General features: G+C 44.4%; 1 protein-coding gene across 1 annotated transcript in view; it reads left to right on the plus strand.

Annotated features, from left to right (window-relative positions):
• LOC119659615 overlaps window positions 1-26,179 on the plus strand; it is a 331,014-nt gene that overhangs the window by 91,993 nt on the left and 212,842 nt on the right. Inside the window, exon 2 of the mRNA XM_038067791.1 lies at window positions 79-112. The gene's annotated coding sequence lies outside the window, so the exon portion shown is untranslated. The remainder of the gene's footprint in view (window positions 1-78; window positions 113-26,179) is intronic.

Below are 26,179 nucleotides of genomic sequence, written 5' to 3' on the forward strand. Positions count from 1 at the left end.
ACGCCTGGTGCAATTATTCTACCTAGATTGTACAAATAAGTGGTTTCAATGTCTATAATACTATCATCTTTATTTCAGGTGGATATTTATACGGATTTAATCTTTCTAATTGGTAAGTTGAATTTGTTTTGTATTAGTCACTAAATGCTTATATGACATAAACTCAGGTCCCTCTCATGTCTGGCTCGCTCACTAAGTCTCCTGAACTGAATAGATGCAGGACTGATATGCATAAAGCACCATATATAACCATCTTCCTGACGTTTCTTAAACAGAACAATGACACAAAGCATATCAGGATGTCGGATTCATTTACCAGCTACTGATTATACGATGTTAAGAAGAATTATAAACTTTCGGCCATTCAACGCTTACTTGGTCATCCACTTCTGATACAAAGAAGCGCAATTAGTAAACTAGTACTGAAAATTGAATTTTCAACCGACAAGGGTTTCAGCCGAGAACCAAGGAGCTGATGACTATTAGCTTTGCCTAGCCTTAGGCTAGTTTTCCTAGTCTGAACTCGTAGGTTCGTAAGACAGTCCAGTCTTAATATCCAGTCTTAATATCCCACTTTCGAAAGCCATACCATTTTCCATGGCATCCGATAAGCATGTGACTCACATAGGGGCTCCGGGGCTATATATTGTCAGTTTGGTTTTTTTTAATGCGTGACCTATCCACTGCCACTTCCGTCTTCCGTTCACATCGCGTACGAATGCTAGGCCTGCGCCTCGACAAACTTTTTCGTTTGAGATATTATCAGGCCAGCATACTCCTGTGATACTACGCAAACAAGCTTTTTGGGGAACAGTGGAGTTCACTTGTCATGTTAATGAGTCGGGCAACATCCAATTCGGTGCCATGGTCGGCAGAAACCACGCTTCCTAGATATACGATTCGATCGCTCATTAACGCAAATACGAAGAGTTGACTCATGACCCATCAGACTGAGAAACATGGTTTTGATATCGTTTATCTATCGTCTCTCTCTCCAAATCCAGACCCATATGACCAAAGTCCATAACCCAGTAAGCGTAGTGGAGGTGTTTAAGGAAAGATATTATCCTCTATTGAATATCCCCACGTTCTCCGGAGAAGGCAACATTAAAGACGCCATCATGCTGGACCAAGTCATTTGTCCAATAATTTTGGTTCTGCAATTGTTGTAAACTGCCAACGAGAACTTGATTGAAACCGCGGACAGGTTTCTTATGACAAAGTTTGGAGCGCTGTCAGGCCCTCCTGATTTCTTACCCTATAGGTTTTTCGACATGGTTTAAGTTGTAATAAACTCAGAAAATTTCGTGAATCCATAAGCTTTGTTGACGGATTCCATGAGAAAAAAAAGGGGGGGGGGGGGGTGTGGGGGCTGGGTTTCTCCGTGGGGCAGTTCTTAGTAAGACTAAAGTTGCGGGATTTGTGCCTGTCGATTAGCCTAGCCTACTTATGCCTTAGAACATATTTGGCCGGGGCTTAATATCTGCTAATTTACAGGTCATTGCTTTTCGTTATCGATTTTCGCCACCATTTCCCGACCTAACGAATGAAGACCGCTGTTCCCGGAGATCAATGCTTTATATTCGTAATCACTTCTTTTTTCATGCTTATGGAACATGCGCTTGAGATTTCTGCGTCAAATCTGTCTAACTTTGAAATACGGTGTTATGTTCTGTTGTACAGGAACTCGTCGACTTTAATAAGCTTCGTGTTTCTGCATGCAACAATATGAGTGACTAGAATGGTTAGAATGATTCGTAAATTTCTTAATCCGACAAATTTCAAGAGGTTGCGAGTTTCTTCAAGTTTAGCTTTGGTGCTAGATCTGAACGATCATCTGGACGAAGGATCAGACAGATGGTATTACTCGATTTTGTGGTGTAGAGGGGGCAGTGTTTTACAAGAGATCACCTGATAGCTTTGTCTTGTTTCCTCTGACAAAGGGAAGTAGTCATGGATGGACTGACTAGTAGGATTTCTGGGAGAATTCGGTAAGACAGTCTCAAGGTCAGTTGGCACAAAATGGCTCCTTAGCCATTTTAACAGGGTTTGTCCATATCTTGTGACTGTTGTATTGCCTCAGAAGGTGTGCCTCGAGTTGAAGTTGCCACCGGAAATAAGGTATTTGTAAACTTTGACTTGAGATCGCCTAAGATAGGGCATTTGCAATAGACGGCAACAATAAAAACCGGCTATTATCTTCCGGTTTTGGCAGTGGGGTTGCGCTAAGCGCTAGTAGCTGGACTGGGAGCGGGTCGCAGCCGATTTCGGGAGAATTTTACGGGCGAGCTTAAAAGATTCAGCGACTTGTCAAGTTTTCTGACACTTGTGCCACCGTTTGCTTGACATGAGAGACTTCGGTTGTTTTCCGATGTTTGGCAGCGTCCCTTCTGCCTACCACCTTTTTGTAGGATGGCCACCCGCTATAATTGTAGGGTGGCCAACTTGCGGTACTTCACTTACGGGTCTCGGGCCTTTTGTCCACACTTCTCCAAGTGAAGACTTTTATCCTTTTTGGTCTTGCGACCGAACGTAGAACAACAGAATATCGGCTGGGTCTATTTCGTGGTGGAGACCTCGATTATTAAGCAATCCTTTGTTTTAAGGTTTTTAAGAAAAGGGAAATCCTTGTCATGGTCCTCGACGGATTCCACGAATATGAGGTTCCTCCGAAACCCGCAGAAGCTGAGCTACACTCAATTGATATTCGGCGATGGGAGCGATCTTTACTTTCTTGCCTTTCGGGGCAACTAGCTAGTTCGAACGGAGGTGGAGAGGGGATGTCTGTGGCGCACTTACTTGCTTAGCATTAACCTGCTTCTTAATCCTGTTTCTGCAACCTATCACAAACTTGAATGGGTCTTCATTCGTTGCTCTATTCACGACTAAAAATGTCTCCAATTGCTGATACTTTTACTTTATTATTGACTGATACCCCGTGCTGTTGACAGTGCTACTACTTGTTTTGTTTACTGATTGAGGGGTTCGAAGTCCGCATCCACTTGATTTTGGACGGGACCAAATGGGGAGCAACTTACTCCCACTTTTTTTTTGGTCCACGAACCCCTCGTCTAGAACTTGGCACCCAAGCTTCAAAAATATTAGGTGAAGTCGCCTTTACGGTTTCTTACCACGTTAAACGCTCCCTCACCTTTGCTCAGGGAGCAACGTGACCGACTGGGAATTATATTGAGCGTAAATGCGCCCATACCCATACCCATACCCGTACCATACTATTATACAAAGCTTGGCGGGAGGGATCGTAAGTCCGCATCCACTTGATGTCGGACAAGACCAAATGGGGAGCAACTTACCCCCTCTTCGAAGGGATATCGAGGGAGCCAGCGCAAGGTATTACGCTGCGGGGTCGACATTGCTCTAGCCTCTCCCTTCGCGCATCGACTGCATTCACAACCGTCCCTTTCTCGTCTCCTATGCCTCTCTCACCCTGCATGCCGCCGCATCACCATGTGGTTAATTGAATTTCAGTTCTTCTGGCACGCAAACTGAGACCATTAATTGAGCTGTGCCGTTTTGAACCTATAGAGGTATTTACGGTAACCGCCATGTCGCATGAGAAACTCCGTAAAATCATAGTCTATTTTACTATGCGATCTCTGCGTTCACATCGTGATGCTGCGGGCTCATCGCTCCTTTTTCCCAGTCCGCACCGTTATTGCTATCTGCGTAATAATTCCTCCCTTTTCGCATTTTCCACGTGGGGCTCAGTAGAAGAATTGAGGCCATCATGGGTGTTATCTCATCGCCCAAAATGTCAACGGGCCAAAATGTCGATCGGCATTATTTCGGCTACCTCGATCAGCATCATTATGCCTACCGCCTGAGATGGATTAAGGACCGTAGCATATTCTTAAGGCGGTCTTCTTATCAACCGCGTTTATCTTTTGAGCATTGCATATGATATGCAGTGCAGCTGCCCAAACTGGCGCTGCATATAGTAGTGTTGAGGTCATCACTCTAGCTATAAACAATTTATGGTTACATCGTGGGTCCCCAACATTTGATATCATCCTTGCCGAGGCGATACCAACGCTGGACGCCTTATATTGTAAATGCTGCTTGAAATTCGCCACTTCAAGTTATTTGATTGCTGGTTTTGATGTGATGATATGCTATCATTTAGATATGAGCAGTGGTTTCCTTATGCCACTTCGTGATAAGCACCGCCACTCCACGAGTACAAGACTTGCATCTTACAGTCACTTCTTTATAGGGTAATCACTGCACAATATTTGCTAGTGCTACTCTTTCCGTTCATCACATTTTCAGACAAGTCAGTGACCAGTTTAATGACCTCAACGGTTGATCTGGCTATACTGAAGCCGAATTGGCGGTCTGATAAACCTCACAGACTCTCAACAGCCGGGAGCAATCTATTATTGATTATTCGCTCTAGTATTTTGACCATAGTGTCTATAGACATATAAGTCTATAGGAAGATGGTTTACCAGGGTTAGAAAACAGCGCTAGTCTTTGTTGTTCCTATGTCTCAGGAAAATTCCCCCCAACAAACCTGCTTGAAACAATTCTAGAAATATGTCTGGTCTCGACTTAACAGCCAAATTAAGGGGTTTCTTCGATATATTGTCAAGGCCCGGTGCTTTGTTGCCTCCCAACGTACTACAAATTTCCGGTACTTCTTTCGCCTTTACGCTATTTCGCCCTCTAAAACTGTCTGTAGACTGTAACTATTTGTGCTCTCCTCAGGAAACAAACCCTGGACAATTTTCAGTAGGAGATCGGGATACTTAATTTCCGGAGTTGACTGACTTTTGAATCTCCCCATTACAACTCTGCAGGCAATTCCCCATGGGTCTATATCCGCCTCTGCACAGAGTTTTGAAGCAGTCCCTCTTACTTCGCTGTATAGTTAGCTTCAGGGTCCTTTAAACTTCCTTGTATCCCGATGACACGCCCACCGAATATTAAACACTTTATTCCACTAGAAGTTGAGCCTTCTATTGAAGAAAGTATAATGTATCGGCATCGATGAGTCGCATGTCATCACGATGCATTCCGTCAAATGGAAAACTCTCTCAGAGAATGTGCCTTGTATAGTGTCCTGCTCCGACAACATATCTATGAATGTTTATTCGTCAATTGCTTCCGCAGACAAACTTGACGCTCTTCTCATTCTTGGATGAGCAGGTCTTCAAATGATTGCCTTGTTCTTCTGGTCAAAGAGGATTGCGTGATAATCACTGTGGGTCTAGTGTTCATTGAACATGTCGTGTTCGATTCGTGGGCAGTCTGCGAAAGCAGTGATTCAGGGTGATTTGCATCAATGTCATTTTCACACTACATTGCCTGAGTTCGGAAAGGACTCAGACCCAGGATCTGCTTTCGCACAACATGCATTTGGGATCCTTGCTACATTCCCGAGGAGTATAACTCGTTTTCCCAAAATGTCTGCATCGATCTGACCTATTAAACGCACTTGAACATATCGTCGCCAGATGTCCGTACAAAAGACTCTAAGGCGAGAGACAACGAATCCAATATGGACCTTCCTAACATCCAGCAGCACTGCATCTGATGGTAGCCGAATTGTCGTTGTTTGTTTGCCACCATACGCCTTTCTGAGGATTACAATGGATACCTTCCGCAAGTGGTGCAGCTTGATCTGCTCTGCTAAGACAGTACAGATTTCTCCCTGAGGCGACTTTTTCTAGGTCTTTGCACTTTATAGCGATTTCATGCTTTTGATCACGCACTGCAGCATTCCCCAAGTAGATTTTCGACCTGGCTACGAAAGTCTTCGGCTTTGCTCTCTTCGGCCCTTCTAATGTATTAACCATTATTTACCTGGCCTACCTAGATCTTTTTGTTTTTCGAAAACCATCCACGAACATACGGTTGAGTGTCATCTGCAATGATTGCGTTACCGTCGAAGGAGTAATTTTCGGGCTCTCCTTCGATTTTTTTTTCGCAATTCTCCGCGATTTGTTGTATAGAAACTTGATGGCTCTCCCCATATGCTTGACTGACTAGTGCACGTTGTGTATGTCCGGATAAATTCCAATCACTCAATAATTTCTGCTCCAAGCCGGACAGACTTCTAATTTACAGCCATTTTCTCCAGAGTAATCACCCTTCTTTTTCTCGCACCCTTTGAGACGTTAACGGAATTCGTTTTGCCCAGATCCCTCCCCGCCTCGCATATTGAAAGAGATCTAATAATCGTTAAGCTTCTCCTAAAAGGATCCGGCTCTCGATCCTAACGAGCCTCTACCAACTCCTTACACTCGGATGCGGTTGGTGTCATGACGACTTCTAACGTCCACCGTTCTCCATTGGGTGCATCTTTTGGTGCTTTCGGTTTAAGCGCCTTCTTGCCTAAGCTGCATGTAGCATTAGATCCAACGGTGGCCAAGTAATTCACCACCGAAGCATTGCAGTCGAGGGATATAGACGATCAAAAGTCTGCTTGCCCACTCCCAAAGCCGTCGGTACTGGGGTTCCGAGCTCTTGCACGGTAAATTTTTCTCACCTTTCTTCCTTCATATTGGTTGATTATCCTGTTCGCATAGTAATTTTTGTACACGGGTGGAGACCCTCCTAACCGACCTACGCTTAAACATGCCAATGCACGCACACTTCCGAATGCGTTCAAGGGCATATTTGTACGCATCCGCCGAGCATTCCCTTATCCGCATGAAGGGACCCGCCTGATGGGAGATTTAGGAACTCCGTACAGATCTGTCTGTCTGTCATACGCACTTTTCTCAGAAACGGCTATACCGATTGACACAAAATTCGGCGAAACTGTTCGAATTCTGAACGCTTACGCATGTAGTGGGTAATATTGTTCTACGTTGAGAAGAGGGATATAACATTTTTTTCACGGAAGATAGTCATGCGGGGTATCATATGAAAAGCGGGGCGCTAAAATATATACGAAATATACAGAACCTTTCATAGTTTACCGACTTGTGTTTTGATTGGTAATGATCTCAGTTACTTCCGACGATTATGATATTCCAGCGTGAGCTTTTAAAATAAATTGGATTTCAAGTTAATGGATTATCTGGACTCCACGTTCCGCTTGCAATGATTACATACATCAATTCCCACTTCGTTGACATCATCAATAGAGCTTCCAAAATGTCTGGTTTTATCCTACGTTCCTTGTCCGACTTTACCTCAATCCAGCCCTCCTTAACACTCTTCAATTCCCTTGTCAAAAACATCCTTGAATATTGCTGTGTAGTCCCCTACCGCATCCGTGACGGCCGCGCTCTTGAAGCTGTACAACGCAAATTCACCCGGACCCTCTTTTATAAAAAGAACCTTCCACGGGTTGATTATCCGTCACGACTCCGCACCCTCAATCTCCCCTCCCTACAGCAACGCCGTATCTTCCTTGATATGTGTACTCTTTTCAAACTCTGCAATGGTCTGATGGACTGCTCCGCCAACTCGGATATTACTCTCCGTATCGCCTCGTCTCATAACACACGTAATGCGGACATTTTTGATGTGCCCTTCGCCGAGCTCGAGATTTACTTTCACTCTCCGATCCCGAGGTTTTGCCGGTCCTACAATGCCCTACAGCTTGGTTCCTTTGACTCTATGTCCCTCTCTAGCTTTAAGCGCTAAATATGCCATTTAGTTGCTCCTCCCTCTGAGGACAATATGTAGTAAGAAATTTGCTTTCTGTGTATTGTCCTCATTAAATAAATAAATAAATAAATACATACATCTGACCATCATTTTTCTGCGCACAAATACTCATCCTTTTTTTCGTTTCGAGTATTATCCACTGCACAGTGGGTTTTGCCTCCATGAGTTCTAGACAAAATTATCAAATCAATTCACGAGCAAAAACATAAAAGGAAAGAAACAGTATTCCGTCAACATCCGTGAATTGTTAAAACAACTTCGTACGTGCTCAAAATGAACTCTGAAAAATATTGGTGTAGCAGAAAAGTTAGTGCGTTTTTTCTATGTTGTTTGAAAATTTATATTTCAAGCTAAGAAATATCTAGGCTTTAATAAAGATCGAAAGACCGGAAATATTTCAAAACAGGATCGTTCTTCGGCTAGTAGCAGAAATAATTTTTATAATTAGTGTGGTTCATCATCAGTGCGGACCCAGGTCGTCTTCCTAACTTACCGCCGTTCTAAATCTATCCATCCATTTTTACTACTCCATAAACATTATTTGCCTACATTTTATTGCGTTTAGTTGTCGGTATTATGCCACGGACGGCTTTATAGTCATTTGAATGTGTGGTTGCGATATGGAATAGTGAAAATTTGGCATAGCCTTCTCGAAAAGGATTCTGCATGGACGACTAGCAAAGGGTAGCCGGAGTAGAAAAAACTTCTGGTGGTTGAATGCCGACGACTGGATAGCGGGATCGAACCGCCGATTTTCAATAATTTTTCATAATTGATTGAGTTCGAATCACTGTCATCTAGTCATTGCCATTCACTTTTGCAATAATCCTGGTTGCACAGTTTCACTTTAGGCAACGCTAGAATCAAAAGTCCTGCATTTACTGATGCCATGGAAATGTATCCAGGATTCATCATCATCAACGGCGCAATAACCGGTATCCGGTCTAGGCCCGCCTTAATAAGGGACTCCAGACATCCCTGTTTTGAGCCGAGGTCCACCAATTCGATATCCCTAAAACCTGTCTGGCGTCCTGACCTATGCCATATAGATTAAGTGACCCGCCCACCGTAACCTATTGGGCCGGATTTTTTCCACAACCTGACGGTCATGGTATCGCTCGTAGATAACGTCGTTATGTAGGCTACGAAATCGACCATCCTCATGTAGGGGACCAAAAATTCTTTGAAGGATTCTTCTCTCGAACGCGGCGAAGAGTTCGCAATTTTTCTTGCTAAGAACCCAAGTCTCCGAGAAATACATGAGGACTGGCAAGATTATTGTCTTGTGCAGTAAGAGCTTTGACCCTATGTTGAGACGTTTCGAGCGGAACAGTTTTTGAAACCCGAAACAGGCTCTGTTAGCTGCCAACAACTATGCGCGGATTTCATCCTGGTAGCTGTTATCGGTTGAAACCTTAGATTGAAGAAATTATCAACGGTCTCAAAGTTGTAGTCTCCTATCTTTATTCTTCCCGTTTGACCGGTGCGGTTTGATGTTGTTGGTTGGTTGGTTTTTGGTGCTAACATCGCCATCATATACTTTGTCTTGCTTTCATTGACGTGCAGTCCAAGATCTCGCGCCGCCTGCTCGATCTGGATGAAGGCAGTTAGAACGTCTCGGGTGGTTCTTCCCATGATGTCGATATCGTCAGTATAGGCCAGTAGTTGAGTGGACTTAAAGAGGATCGTACCTCTTGAATTTACCTCAGCATCACTGATCACTTGTGTGTGTGTGTGTATGGTGGGGGAGAAGCTACAGCTTCTGAGCACTCAAGCCGTGTTGGCCCATTGTACTCGCCACCCCCGTCTAACGGAATATTCCGGATTCGTTAACGTATCGCAGGATTTCCGTTAGTGGATGTGATGCTACCCGTCGCAATTGGAGAACATCGGCACCAAAGATCTGATACCTGATGCGTCCATAGGCAGGGCATTCACATAGGAAATACTCCGTGGATTCCGCTTCCTCATTACAAGAGGGACACGTATCATCTTCGGTAATTCCTATTCTGAACATATGCTCAGCTAGTCAATTATAGCCTGTCAGAATGCCCACAATACACCTGCAAGTCCTCCTGCTTTTCGACAGGATAAGCTTTGCGGTACGTATCTTCGGTTCTGGCAGGAAAAGTTTGGTGTGTCGAACAGCGTTTAGGCCCTGCCATCTGTCATTATGGGAAACTTGTTCCCAGTTTTTGAAAACAGGCATAGCCGATGCAACTGATACTCCAATTGCTGGCTCCGGTCCCGGCATAGGGGAGATTGACCCCTCTTTCGCTAAAGCATCCGAGATTTCATTTCCCCCTATGTCACAGTGACCAGGTACCCAGAGTAGTTCCACCGTACTGAATCTAGAGATAGAGTTCAAACGATTTCTGCATTCCTGAACGATTTTCGAGGTGATCAAAGGACTGCTGAATGCCTTCAGCGCAGCTTGACTGTCACTGCAGATTGCGATGCGCCTGCCCTTCAAGTGCTCGTCAATCACCCAATTTGCCACCCTTAGGATCCCATAAACTTCGGCTTGAAAAACCGTTGCATATTGTCCCAAAGGAAAAGCCCACTTCTCGTTTTTATTCGAGAGGTAGACTCCGACTTCAGAACCCTCTTCTGTTTTTGAGCCATCGGTGTAGAAGACTTCCGTATATCCCGCCACGCATTCCTCTGGGTCTTCCCAGTTCTCTCTACGTTTCAGGGTAACTTCATATCTTCTACCAAACAGATGTATGAGGACACGAGAATCGGAAGGCATTGTAAGAACTGGATTCAGTCCTCCCAGTAACTCTTCCAATGCTCTGTGCCCCCCACATCCGTTGTTTTCCCATAGATCTAATCGAATTAGCCTATGAGCTGCTCTCATTGCAGCGCTTTGAATAAATATATCCAGGGGCTGCAAATTGAGTAGTGCATTCAGAGCTGCGCCGGATGTCGTGCTCATGGCACCAGTGATACCCAGACAAACAGTTCTTTGCAGTGCGGCTAGTTTACGGTGAAAACCTTTTTGTCTCACCTTAACCCACCACACTACGGATGCATATGCGAACATCGGCCTAATGATGGCAACGTATATCCACATTACCACATGAGGCCTGAGTCCCACTGATCACTTTCTCGAGGGCCAGGTTAAAGAGGACGCATGATAGGGCATCCCCTTGTCGTAGACCGTTGTTGATGTCGAATGGTCTTGAGAGTAATCCTGCTGCTTTTATCTGGCTTCGGATATTGGTCAGAGTCAGCCTAGTCAGTCTTATCAATTTGACCGAGTACCGAATTCTCTCATGGCCGTGTACAGTTTTGCTCTGGCTGTGATATCGCCAGTAGTTGTGTGGACTTAAAGATGGACTGACCACTTTTTCCAGGACCAGTGTCAAAAGGGCGTGTGATAGGATATCCCCTTGTCTTAGACCGTTGTTGATATTGAATGGTCTCTAGAGTGATCCTGCTGCTTTTATCTGGGCATTCTAATCAGTCTTATCACTTTCGTCGGGATACCAAATTCTCTGATGGACGTGTACAGTTTTACCCTTTGCTATCATATGCGGTCCTAAAGTTGATGAAGAGATAGTACAACTGATGTCCATATTCCAACAGTTTTTCCATCGCTTGCCGCACAGAGAAAATCTGATCTGTTGCCGATTTACCTGGAGTGAACCCTCATTGGTATGGGCCAATGATGTTCTGAGCGTATGGGGCTACCCGGCTTAGCAAGATAGAGGAGAATATCTTATAGATGGTACTCAGCAAAGTGATACCTCTATAATTGCTGCACTATGTGATATCTCCCTTTTTATGTATGAGGCGGATAATGCCTATTTGCCAGTCATCAGGCATTGATTCGCTGTTCCACACCTTGAGCACAAGTTGATGAACCACTTGGTGTAACTGGTCGCCTCCTTATTTAACCAATTCGGCTGTAATTCCATCGGCTCCTGGCGACTTATGATTTTTTAGCTGATGAATTGCACGGACTGTTTCTCCTAAACTTGGTGGTGGCAGTATTTGTCCGTCGTCTTCAATTGGCGGAACCTCCAACTCGCCGATGTTCTGGTTGTTCAGTAGTTCATTAAAGTCTTTTTGTCTTTGCAGGATGAACATCAGTGTTCGGATAGCTGAGTGGTTAGAGCGCAAGGCTGTCGTACGGAAGGTCGCGGTTCAAATCTCACTGGTGGCAGTGGAATTTGTATCGTGATTTAACGTCGGACACCAGTCGACTCAGCTGTGAATGAGTACCTGAGTCAAATCAGGGTAATAATCTCGGGCGAGCGCAATGCTGACCACATTGCCTCCTAGTATACCGTTACGGTCTTGAATGAAGTGCTCTAACACACTTCAAGGCCCTGATCCAATATGGATTGTTGCGCCAACGATTATTTTTATTAGGATGAACATCGAGGTGTATAAGGCGTCATCCTGCTGACTTGTTGGTAAAACTTGCGCGCCTGATGCGGTTGCTCGCTGTACTTTTTGAGTTCACAGACCTGTTGGCTCTCCCAGCCTTCCTTTTTCCATCTGTGAAGTCGCTTCTGCGCTCGACGGAGTTCGTGATAAGTCTCTGCGCGTGCCCGCGTCCTTTGAGAATTCAACATTACTCGGTATGCAGCATTCTTTTTCTTTTTGCGGTTGGGGCCAAGTATGTTTGTGGTCGTATTTAGGTGATTATGAAGATAATTTTTTGATGCTTCACCTCCAGGACCTCTGTTGACTGTGATTATTGCGGCATCCATTTCTCTCTTATAGGTGTCGCGGAGAGCTGTGTTGTGGATGGCTTCAGTGTTAACTCTCACCTGATTGTCAGAGGGGATTCTGCGGGGTGTTGTTATTCGAGCTCGGAGCACCATGCAACGAGATAATGATCCGAGTCTATATTGGCCCCCCTATATGTTCGGACATTCATCGAGGCTGAGAAGTGGCGGCGTTCGATCAACACGTGTTCAATTTGGTTGAAAGTGATACCGTCTGGAGAGGCCCACGTATGGTTGTGGACCGCTTTCCGTGCAAATCAGGTACTTCCAACAACCATTTCGTGTGACACTGCTAATTGAATAATCCGCAGTCCATTATCATTTGTATTTTGATGTATGCTATTGGAGCCAACGTATCACCTGAATACAGGTTCCGTTCCTACTTGGGTGTTAAAATCCCCAAGTATGATTTTGATATCATATCTGGGGCAGGCTTCGAGGGTTCGTTCTACTGCCTCTGGAAGGTATCCTTCTCCGACTTTGCAGTCTCCTATGTAGGGGCGTGACCGTTAATGAAGTTTATATTTCTAAATTTGCCTGCACATGGTTGACTGGATGGCTGCTGTAAGATATGGTGTAGCGACTCTTCTCCAGAAAACCGGTTCCTGTCCAACGCATCTCCTGTAACGCTGTTACACCAGCCCTATATGGGGACAGTACCTCAGCAGCATTCGGTCTGTACAGGAAGCGCACGTCGAATGCGAAAATGCGCAAATCGTTATTCCTTTTTCGTTGCCGGGTTCGTCGTTGTGCTCCCAGCGGTCACCATGTGGAGGTGGAGATAGGGTTTGGTAGCAGAGCTGTTGGTGTTGGTTCAGCGGGCGTTTTCCAGGTTTTATGCTCCATCGTGGGTGCCAATCCACGTTTCGTCCTGGGACCTATACTACCCTTTGACCACTACTTGTATCTATGGGTATCTTGTATTTATGGGACGAGTTGAATGCCCATTTTACTGATATTACTTTGCATGCCAAAGCCCAATCTTTCGGTTGAGAGCTATATGCACCTGTCAGTCCCGAAATGATATTTTGGATGTTTCCTGGGAAGTGCACTTCAAAGAAATGATTTGCCGCTTCCTTATCGCTTTCTGTGTACCTTTGATTCACGAAAGGTAAATAGTCCAGGTGCTGGCTATGTTCTTTGAAAAGGGTCCACTTTAGCTTTGAGGTTACCTAAAGGGAGTTGGTCTCTTCGCGAAAACATCTGCATGATGCTCATTTAGCCGACCTTATGCTCTTCTGTGGATGTCCATTGTTTCTCTGTTGAATTATATACCCTTCCTTCTCAAACCTGCTACTTGATTCGGAGAATATTGTAATATATAATTTGTTATTATCCTGTGAACTCTGTTAATCTCATAAGTGAAGCTGTTTTCACTTTGTTTTGTTTAGTTTACTATCATTTTACTTATCCTCAATGTAAGGTAATTAACATTTTCTAGTAAAAGAAATCGCATGAACTTTTCCTTCACCCCAATACGTTCGCTTCCTCTTTTCAAAACACAAATAAAGGAAGAGCATGCTTCCTGGTTGTTATCTTATAATTCAATTATAGCAGAGGAAAGATTAGGTCTGGAGGAACATAAACATTCCGCAGATTCGAATCTTCCGTTTCCAATCAATGGGAGACAATGCTGTTTCTGTATATACATATGTACATGTACATAGCTTTCGTCCTTGAGAATACACTTGCAACTTGAGGAAATCGTTTCCATAAATTGAATTTCGACTAATGTTCAAAGTTACCCCAATCTTGGTCAGAGAATTTTCTATAAAAAAGGAAACAATGTCGATATCAGTTTTTGGATAATTATAATTTCACCATATAAAGGGACTTCCTACCATATAAGTTCGTACATAAGGAGAAAGATATGGAGCTTATAGTCCAACATGGGATTGCTGTTATCGTGATCCTACTTAACAGCACTTGTTCCATCAATAGTTAACGTCATGTAATGGAATTGCGACACGCAAAGGACTAATGCGTCTGGAGTCTTACATGACGCAAACCATGTCTGGAAAATCTATGAAAGATTCATGGATTGTTCGACTGGTTGATAAGAATAGGGATTTCCTTTCGTGAGGAATTGAGCAAGAAAGCGTAACCACGCACGTGAGTATATAAAAGATAACGCCAGTGGGAAACTTTCAGGGATTAAACTTTACGGATAGTTGCGGATTGTCTCCAAACTTTAGCAAGAATACGTTGATAGGGTTTGGGTCTGTAGAGGATGATTTTAAGAATTGGGAATTTGTTTCTGTTATCATTTTTGAGAAAAAATCCTCTATTTTGCTATTTATTTCCAAACCGGTATACTTTCGGCAGATTCCGGATTTTACCTAACACTAGTACCAAGTGCCAAGGGGTTAGGCTGCGATGGATCCTACCCACCTTGAAAGAATAGAAGAGCTTTGGTGAAGAAGAGCTATATGGACCAAAGTATTTATCGGCGAACCACAGATTCTGCATTAATCGTTCTATACCCGCTTTGCATCAGCTTTTTATAAACCCAGCTGGCGAAAACGTCATCCGGGTCATCTTCCTTTTGCTCTTCAGCCTTTTTCCCGTTCACAAGCAGGGTCGCCTCATCGAGGTCGGTTTCGCCATTTGGCTCTATCAAATGCCTGATCTGGATGAAATCCCCATCCAGCGTGTCAAACCACCGTTGTTTCAACCGTTGTTCAGAGCAATCTTGGCAAGTTAATTCTCGTTAGCGCGAATTGCGTGAACATACCATCGAAGACGCCTCTTTCGCAATTTTTCCACGATCGATGCAACCCAATAACGATCGTGGATATTCTCGTTTCGGATTTGTTCAAAACGTGTCATACCACTAGTCCAACGCAACATCTTCGTTTCCATTACCGCAAGACGCCGTCCATTGTCTTTGATAGTTGGCCAACACTCAGAACCATAGAGGGCGACAGGACGAACGACGTTGCGGTAAATTTTAGATTTCAGACGTTTGTTGATACGTCGATCACAAAGAACAGCAATTGTGGAACGCAATTCGCCATTGGCTGATAGCGTTGAGCCGAGATATTTAAATCGCTCAATTCTGGGCAGATCACTGCCGCTGACAGTGATTGTGCCTGTTTCATGGGGATTGGTCGTCAAAAAAATTAAGTTTTGTTTAGATTAAATCTGAGACCGTGTTGCATGAGGCGATCATTCCATTTTTGGACAAGTTGTCCGAGATAATTTTTGCTATGCGATGCTAGGTTGTTGTCAGCCACCAGAGCCTATTTCAGCTTACAAAAACTATTCCACTCGAAAGGTCTCATCATAGGGTAAAAACTCTTACTGCACAAGACAATGATCTTGCCAGTCCTCATGTATTCCTCGGAGACTTCTTAGCAAAAAGAATTGCGAACTCTTGGCCGCGTTCGAGAAAAAAATCCTCCGAAGGATTTTTGGCCCCCTACATGAGGATGGACGATTCCTACATAACGACGAAATCTATGACCGATACCATGACCGTCCGGTTCTGCGCCGTTGATGATGATAATGTTAGGAAAACATCATCTGCATAAAGTAGTGTGTAGGGCGCTGATCATTGAATATCCCGTGTGACGCTGTCCATAACAAGAACAAAGAGGAGTGGTGAGAGGGCGCTTCCTTGATGAACACCAATAGAGACACACAGGGGATTTGATACATCCGCCATACTTTTAACTTTACTTTTCGGGTCATGGTAGACCAGTCGAACCTAGCGCACGAGTTCTTCTGGCACTAAGTGTTGTCGTAAAGCATACCAGATGAGTTCGTGTGCACACGGGCAAACGCGTTTGTGGCGCAGCAGGATTCGTGGCATTCGAAATTTATTTCGAATGTTGCGAATGCGAGCAAATAGATGGCGCGCCGAACTCTCCACTATTTAGAACTCGCCACCGGTGTGGAGGACTAGCGGTGAGAAGGTGCCGTTGGTTGGGACAGGACAAGACCGCATGGAGATGAGCCGCTCTCTCCTGTCTTGACCACCGGCAAGTGCACGCAGCACGTTTTTCTTTTTGAACAAAATTAATCGATTATCCAAATTGAAGTATTCTTTTAATGTGTAGTGGTTTTATATAATCAAGTTCAATTAAAATTAGTAACTAGCTAAATTCGGTGTATCGTTTTATTTGAACGGAGGAAAAACAGACGTAGAACTAAATTGAAATTGTTTAACAATTGATCCCAACTATAGCTAAGCAGACAACATGAAACTTTGTTCTGTCTAGCATTAACCGTAGAGGTTCATGGAAGATATTTTGGAAACTACGACCAAAGTGGTGAAATTACCAGCTGCGCTCGATGCGAAAGTGGAATTGTTACAGTGAGGTGACACAAAGCATTTTAGAATTTGATTCTTTGTATAAGCTGCCGAACGGCCAGCGAACGAATACTAATTGGTGATACACCCTTTGCATAATAACGTTGGAGCTGATCGAGCCTGGCCCCAAAACCTAGTTGCGGAGCGAAGAAGAATAGCTAAACGTTCTCTAGATCCAGAAATTCAATGTAAAGAGGACGACGCTTCTCACGGTGTTTCTCTATGAGTAACCGCGCAGCGTGTATTGCGTCAGTAGTTCTGCAGTTTTTGACAAATCCGGCTTGATTCACGGTTTCCTCAATGATTTCGCGAATACAGTTGTCAAGAATGCGTTCAAAAATCCTTCAGGGTATGGGAAAGCAACTGGATCGGACGGTAATTTGAACATTCTGCTGGATTATCTTTCTTTTTCCATTTTAGAACAGTGGTACTTTCTTGCCAGTCTTCCTTTCTGAATAACACGATTAAAGAATTCACTGAGCCACAGTGTTGGATTCCAGTTCTTCGCTTGCCAGAGCTCAGATGCAATGTCGTCAGGTCCTGTGGCTTTCCCTGATTTCATTCGTTATTGCCTCCTCAACTTCAGTCGCTCTGGCAGTTAAGTCCTTGAGGGTTTAATGTGAGCACCTGTCTGGAAGACTTGATCCCACGGTCTTCTTAAGACACGGATTGATTTTGTGACCACAATCAGAGCCCCGCTGAGACAAGCAACAATGGTACCAGTCTATACTAAGTGCATGGCTTAGCATTCATACTGGTGGATGCAAGACATACCTAAATCTACCGAACTAAGGAGTACGGCACCCGTGTTGAAGCGCAATACCATGCCGAAGCCCGAAGGTCTCTTTTCGCTTGAGCATAACGACAACCCCCATGAAACTCCCACTCGGGGGCCTACCGCAAATAACCGAGCTGTACTCACATACAACGCGAGTTCACCCGAAGTATGAGAGTCCAGGAGCTATCCCGGTTCCCATGGTACCAGTATACCCCTGTTAAGGTTTCGTGGCCAATCACCACTTCACATGAGTCCCCGTGCAGACTCGGGTCTGATCGTCCTAATTAGGCCTTTGGAGCATTCGCATACTGCATCACGGCCGGCAAACCAAAGTGAGTACAGCGTCTCCCGGCGCCACCACTATGGAGGTTTTCCTCGGCCACTTGGTTTTGGTTTGGCCGCCAGGGTTGCTGCCCCGTCTTCCTCACCGCTACCTCTGAGCAAGTCGCACTGACAGATGGAACTGCTCCAATTGTCGGCAATGATTGTGGAAATGGAGGATGAGCAAATTGTTCAGTTGAAATCTGCTCGAAGTATTCTCGTCATCTATCCGTTGTGGCTCGACGGTTGGTAAGCAAATTACCGTTTTTGTCAAAAATACAACAGTGTGTACGTTCGTTACGGCTTTTGACAAGCCGATAGAGATCCCTCTCGCCATCCCGAGTGTCCAGTTTATCGTAAAGATTTTTGTAATGGTCCGCTCGGGTGACAGCGACTGCTTTCTTTGCTTTCCGGTTGGCATTTCGATTCTTCCACATTCGTAATGGCCGGTAATCATGTGAGTGAGATCATTTGTTCTTTGTTCTCACGAAATCGCCACCTTTTAATGCACCGCGGGCCAGTGCGTTCCTCACGCTGTTTTGTCGATGGCTTAATTCGCAGGACCCAATCAATGGTCAATGCGATGGTCTCATAGGGAACGGTTTTGCAATCAGTGATAGTGGTAAAATATCGGCGTCTAATGAGAATATAGTCGATTTGCGTTTTACTATTCCCACTATAAAATGTAGGAAGATGAGACAATCCTTTGATGAACCATGTATTCATAAGTACAAGGTGATGAGTGTCCGCAAAATCGATTATACGTTCGCCAGCCTCATTGAGCACTCCGAGCCCCTTTCCCCCATGGCACCTGTAACCGTCTGCCTTTTTACCCACGTGATCATTAAGGTCGCCGGCAATGACGATATAGTCGTCAGCAGGCACGTGACAAGTCTTTTCATCGAGAAGTTTCCAGAAGGCATCAGGTCGACCTGTCTGTGGTGAAGAAGTGAATAGTGCGATCAGCTGGTATAATGGTGAGCTTCATCAGCCGTTCATCAAATCGTTCGACTTCTTTAATGGGATCACGGAAACCCTCTGAGATGGCAATGCCAACACCAGATTGAGTGTGTGGGTTACCAAAATAAAGAAGTTTATAGCCATTTTTACCGTGTTCGCTTTCAATATCGCAGCTTTTGGCACCAGACCATCAGGTTTCTTGCAGAGCGCAGATATCAGTGCTGTCGTGGGACCTGTCATCAAGAGAGATCAGGTAGGATTTAGTATAGTGGAATAATTGCAACTATACTCTATTTATCTGATCTGATCTCAGCATTTTATTTTTGTTTTCTGAAGATAGTACAGAATACGTTGCCTCAAACCCTCCTCCTTTACCTGGGCTTGGGACCAGCATACTATGTTAGTAGCATGGCGGAGTTAGCTTTAGGCTATAATAACATTGTTAGTATTAGTGCGATTTCCACCAGACTTAGTGGGATAATGCCCTATAGTATGATTTTAGGAAGAACTTAAGGAGAGTTTCCAGTCAAGAATATTTTTAGTGCAGAACTATTCCATTAATGTCATTATCATCATCAACAGCGCAACAACCGGTATCCGATCTAGGCCTGCCTTAATAAGGAACTCCAGACATCCCAGATTTGCGCCGAGGTCCACCAATTCGATACCCCTAAAAGCTGTCTGGCGTCCTGACCTACGTCATCGCTCCATCTTAGGCAGGGTCTGCTTCGTCTTCTTTTTCTACCATAGATATTGCCCTTATAGACTTTCCGAGTGGGATCATCCTCATCCATACGGATTAAGTGACCCGCTCACCGTAACCTATTGAGCCGGATTTTATCCACAACCTGACGGCCATGGTATCCCTCATAGATTTCGTCATTGTGTAGGCTATGGAATCGTCCATCCTCATGTAGGGGCCAAAAATTCTTCGGAGGATTCCTCTCTCGAACGCGTCCAAGAGTTCGCAATTTTTCTTGCTAAAAACCCATCCGTTGTGATTTTCGACCCTAGATAGGAGAAATTGCCAACGGTCTCAAAGTTGTATTCCCCTATCCTTATTGTTCTTCGTGTTTGACCAGTGCGGTTTGATGTTGTTGGTTGGTTCGTCTTCGGTGCTGACGTTGCCACCATATATTTTGTCTTGCCTTCATTGATATGCAGTCCAAGATCTCGCCTCCATCGCCGCCTGCTCAATCTGGATGAAGGCAGTTTATACGTCTCAGGTAGTTCTTCCCATGATGTCGATATCGTCAGCATAGGCCAGTAGTTGGGTGGACTTGAAGAGGATCGTACCTCTTGCATTTACCTCAGCATCACACAAGGGGATAGGGCATCCCCTTGTCGTAGACCGTTTTTGATGTCGAATGGTCTTGAGAGTGATCCTGCTGCTTTTATCTGGCATGGGATATTGGTCAGAGTTAGCGTAGTCAGTCTTATCAATTTGGCCGAATTCTCTCATGGCCGTGTACAGTTTTACCCTGGTTATGCTATCATAGGCGGCTTTAAAGTCGATGAATAGATGGTGCGTATGGGACTATCCGGCCTAGCAAGATAGCCATTCCATTAACAAGTAGTTCGTCATTTATTGTTTCAGATTGATAGTATGAAGAACGATATCTAGTATAATATAAATTCTTATCTTATCTTATCTCTAGGATAAACTTGAGGGGATTTTCTAATCTCTTGCCCAGAAAGCTAGTAGCGTTATAAACTTAACTTGAGTAAACATTGGTATATAGGCCTGGATATCGTATAGAGGCAGCTTCATCGTTTTTTTTTCAGATTTTTTTTTAACTACTAAAAATAGGTCCGTTAAAGAAATGATTATTTTCCAGTCCTCACACTTGCCGCCTGCTAATTACTAGCGTCGGAAACTACTAATCTAAGCTTTGATATCCCACATGATTATACTCAGCGTATGTATGGCGACCCCCTCCCTAAAAACTGAACGTACAATGCATGGATGGGCGCTCACAGTTTCCCGTTCTCCACCAGATTTCGTGTCAATAGGTGCAGCTGGATTTGAGAACAGTGCGTTTGACAGATTCAAACTTGACGTAGACTGATGTTACTGCTTGTGAAGGGATTGACATTTCCCACCTTTCCGCTAAATTTCATATCAACAAGAGTAGTTGTTGCTGGGAAATCCGTGGAATAGACAGACAGCCAAACAGACGGACGGAGAATCTGAAATTAATAAAAAGTATTGGCGTAACCGAATTCAGCGTTCGCAAAGTTAGGATAATTGTATCTAAATCCATTACCAGGTGAAAAGGCTGAAAAGTTCGTAGGCTAACACACAGATGGCAATACTAGTGCTGCGAGAGGTTGGAGCAGCGTGTGCGCTTTAAGTGACCAAGCCTTTCCTTCTTCGTGTCCTCCTTGCGCGCTCCGCTTTTTCAAGTTCCTCCTGTATTCTTTTGATTGCGGAGTTCACTGTACACCGATTTCCCCGACGGTGTTCTGCAGACTTAGGTTGGTTTTCAGGGAGTCTTCTTTCTTCGATTCCCTTCTCATGGATGGTCTACGAGAGAAGTTCTTGCGCTGCCTCGCAGTCTTTACTGCATTCAAGGCTTTCCTAAACACTGGACATTTGCTGCTGCCTGCAACGTGCCGACAGTCGACGCCCTTTTTCTCCTTGCAGAGCATACATTCAGACTCAGCCTTCCACTCCCTGAACATATGACCTTCTCCCCCACATTTTCTGCAACTTTTTGACCTGTCACGGTCAACGGTGCATTTTGCCGCTATGTGGCTAAATTTCAGGCATCTAAAGCAGCGCTGAGGCAAACGACCCAACCTATTTTTAATTTACCAGGCGCCAGCAATTTGAACGCTGTTTCAGCTAGTAAGCTTATAATTGCCGTTTGCGTGCCTCCGTATGCCTTTCTCAGTCCCCTGATTGCGGAATCTCGCAAGGCAAGTGGTCTGAACTGCTTTTCTAAGGCGTCGCGGATATCCTCTTTGGTCGCGATTTCATCAATGTCCTTACATTGCGTTACAATCTCCTGCTTTTTGGTCCGTACTTGTGCTTCTTCTCCTAAGGACTTCTCCACCTTGCCGAGGAAATTTTCTACCGTTTTGACCGGAGACTTCTTCAGCTCTAGCATCAAATCTCCTTTTTAGGAGCGTCTGATTCGGCTGACGTTTTCTTCAAGGTCCATCAGCTCAAGATCGGATTTGACCTTCCTGAGGATATCGACGTAAGTTATATCACATTTTTTGAAGTTTCGGGCAGTAATCTTCTTTTATGTGTCGCAATTTTTCTTTCCGCCAACCTTGGTCCATGCTTCCTTGGTTCCTTTTTGGGGCTTCACCTCCCTTGGTTCGGTTGGAGCCGGCGCCCCAGTTTCCATGATTTTGATGACTTTGTTTTCCTACCCCTTTGTCGGTGAGAGGCCTTTTTGCTTTTTCGCGTCCTGTGAGGATCAGAAAGAATCATTCGCGCACTCTGTACTCCTCTTTTCAAGCTTACCGCCCTTTGGATTTTGAGGGATGTGTTGCCTGGGTGACGCTTGATTTCTTGGAGGCAATTTTTCGTCCTTGGCACTATTGTATAGTATACGAATGGTACGGACCATATTTTTGATGGCCTGCTGCACATTGTGTTTGTCCTTTATAAATTCAGACAACTCCACTATCCTCCGAGTAGGGCAAACGATGATTTGTCCGGATTCTGACACTACTCCTCTGCTTGGTTTTCCCACTGGGCACTTCCCTGTTTATTAGCTTTCCGGGAGGTTCGCTGATTTCCTTTTTTTCTTCAACGTTGACTTCAGAGGAGATCGCACGATCGTGGAGCTTCTCCTAAATGGATCAAACACGGCATGTTCCGACCAGGTGTAGTAACCCCTTATGGGCTAATCAATGACCAATTTGTAGGGCATCTTTCCGTGTATTTTGAACCGGCGCCGAGCATTCCCTTATCCGCACGAAGGATGGCGCCTGATGGGAGATCTGGCAACTCTGTCTGTCTGTTTGTCTGTCTGTCTGTCCGTCACACGCGTTTTTCTTGAAAACGGTTATAGCGATTGACGCCAAATTTGTTGGAAAGGTGGGAACTGTGAACGCTCACGCATACACACATGAGTTACATCCTTTTACGTCGAATTTCATCAAATATAGTCGTGGGGGTATCAAATGAAAGGTATCGGTTAGTACGTTTCGAAGCCGGTCTTAGTTTTAACCTTTGAGGGAAAGCTGGGGAGTGCGGGGGGTCGAAAGTGATCATCTTTTTAACGGACCCATTTTCAAAAACTACCAAACCGAAAAATTTGAAAGATGTCAGGAGGAGGATTCTCACATAATATATACATATATTACGCGCTATGTACTAATGGGACAAATATGTACACAACATCTTTCATACCTGAAGCGTCCAGCTTCCGTTTTCCCGACTTGTTTCTTTCTTGTCAGTCTAGGAATATCATTCCAATTCCATCAGACAAATCGACCTGATTTTTATTTCCATTTATAGAAACCTTTTCAGAAAATGCTCTTTTGCTTGCAAAGAATTTTTTTTTCTCGACATTTTCTTTCCTTTCAAAAATAACTCTGAGTTCCAAAATTCCTGGAAAAGTTTCCTAGAACTGGGTAAAATGAAAACACGTTGTTTAAATTATTTGGACGGTCCCTGAAAAGGCAAGGAAGGTCGAAATAAACGTGGAACTCTTCGTAGTGAGTTGTCTCCTTCAGCCCAGCCAATATTCTGCAGCTCGAATGGTGGATCTTACAACTATTACTCTGTGGTCAACTCTGAAAATAACTTGAAGCCTGGTTGGAAAAACACATTCAAATTATGTTTAAGAAAAGTAGATCTCCCAAGGATCTCTTTACGATGCCACCTGAATGGAAAATATTTGCCTCATTCTTGAATAATTAATTTCCTTGAATCCTACTTCTGTTGAGGTTATTGCGTCCTGTTTTCCTAATAATTCTATATTTAGAAGGGATAAATACAAATCTTTCAGTTGAATCCGCTACAGACTAATTTCGAGTGAATCCTTGCGTTAAATTTCCGCGGAACGAAGTGTGTCTTCCACAAGATATCAAATCATTTTGCATTCAACTGTTTCGGGTTTTTCCGATCGATTTCCCCTTACATAAATACTAACAATGTAATTCAATCATATCGCTATCACAGAAATGACAGGCTCCTTATCCATAAAAAAGTTATTTGGCATTTACTGCGAGTACGTGGATTTCGGCTAATACATCTAAAATGTGCACATATCACTTGAACAAATGGTTGTGCACGTGTGAGGACTCCTTTTCGACAGACATCCGAAGACAAATTGATGCTCATCTTCATAAGATATTTATCTCTTTGATATTGGAATCTGTTACTTGTACATATTAGCACCGTTATCGAGCATCCATCAATAATTTCACTTTGCTCTTGCAGAAGAGCTCATCCGCAAATTTAAGCTGTTTTAGTAATGGAACCACCGAGATTAGGGTGATGACGTTTCGAGATATAAGCAAAGATTTGTGTAAAACAAAACCTTATTAAAATCGGTTTTCTGTCTATTTACCTTTATTTGACTGGGGGAAATCTATCATGAATACGCATCTGGAATCTAGGACACGCATGCCGGATACTTACCGACTAAGACCACCGTTCTGATATTGCTTCGCGGGACTGATCAGCTGTTGACTCTAAACGAGCTGCTACCGCTTTGCGTGACGTTGTGTGCTGTAGGTTCCCTTCTATGTGTCCGCTGCGCTTTTACTGCTTTTAGTTGTTGGTGGATCCGTTTCACCATTGCAACTACCGCGTCTCATACTGTATTTGATCGCACCATGTACCTTATCATATTTTCCACCGTTAAACAGGTATTTCGCTCTGCTTCAAGCTTTCCCCTTGAGCTTTTAACTCTTGGGCAGGCGAAGAAAACGTTTGCTGCATTTTCGGTTGCCCCTTCACACTTAGGATAATCGGGCGATTCATCTAGACCGTACCTTTAGAGATGACTCCTGTATCCACCGTGTCCGGTTAAGAACTGAGTTAAATCGTAACCCGTCTCACCGTGGTTCCGCATACTTATGTCTGAGATAAGCTTGTGCGTTCACCAGCCATTCTCTGTATGGCCCCATGCTGTTTGCAATGCAGTCAATGATCCCATACGCTCACTTTGCTTGTTTGGGCTCGCTTCCTGATTCTCGTACAGACGACTTGTCCCATCGGTTAGAATATCCACCGGGATTATCTCCGCAATCATGCATGCTGCCTCATAGGATGTTGTTCGGTAGACGCAACATGTCAGCAGAGCGCTTAACTGATATGCAGCTTGAATTTGTTTGCGATTTTCACCGATTTTTATTGCCGGCGCCCGTACTGGTGTCGCGTATAAAAGGACAGAGCTGACGACTCGCGATAAAAATAATCGTTCACTGTGTTTTGGATTGCCCACATATGGACGCATCCTTGCCAGTGTTGAGCTGACAGCGGCAGCTTCCTGCCCAGTTAGCTTTAAGTGGGACTTAGAGTTCAGCTTGGAGTCGAATGCTACTTCCTGGGATTTTAGCGATGGCTGATGACTAACAACATGCGCTCCGATGCAAACTTCGACAGTTTTCTGTTTCCCCTGCTTTGTGAAAAGCACCCACTCCGTCTTGTGTTCGGCAAACTCCAGCCAGTGGTCTTTAAGCCAAGATTTGATCGTCCGTATAGTTTCGTTCGCATATATCTCTACTTTGTCGGGGTGATTGGATGTTATGATCGTTCCAACGTCATCTGCAAATCCGCCGAAAGCGGCTTGTTACTGGAAGCTGTAAAGCGCCATTATACATTAAGTTCCATAGCAGAGGGCCCAGATTTCGCTGAGGACTCCCGCAAATGTCTTGCCTTCTGTCGATTTAATGAGCAAAACAGACGGTCTAGTCGTTCTTCGCCTCCTTGTCTTTGAACAGACGGGTCTCTAACGGCGTAGCGTGCTCTTTCCTTTTGTCCGTCTTCGCCTTCTTTGGATAAAGTCTTCTTCCTCTTTTCGCTTTTTCTCAAGTTCGCTTCGCTGTCGGCTATCTGCGATTCGTTTGGTGCTTACAGTGTTCTCACCGGGAAGTGCGGTTGTTTCTGCTTTTCGCGCGCCTTCTGCTGCTACCCATGTTCGCTTGATGCCTTTGCTGGAAGAACGTTGCCGACCGCATACGATTCACCACTGTTGCACATTTCCTGATGAGCCCTTCCTCTTCAGCTCTAACTAAGCACCTCCACTCCGTTCATGCCTGTATCCACCTACTCAGGTTTAGCAATTTTCACTGTTTTTTTCCGGATAGCTGAGTGGTTAGAGCACAAGGCTGTCGTACGGAAGGTCGCGGTTCAAATCTCGCTGGCGGCAGTGGGATTTATATCGTGATTTGACGTCGGAGACCAGTCGACTCAGCTTCAAATGAGTACCTGAGTCAAATCAGGGT

This window comes from Hermetia illucens, chromosome 6 (assembly GCF_905115235.1).
Source record: "Hermetia illucens chromosome 6, iHerIll2.2.curated.20191125, whole genome shotgun sequence".
Taxonomy (NCBI): Eukaryota; Metazoa; Arthropoda; class Insecta; order Diptera; family Stratiomyidae; genus Hermetia; species Hermetia illucens.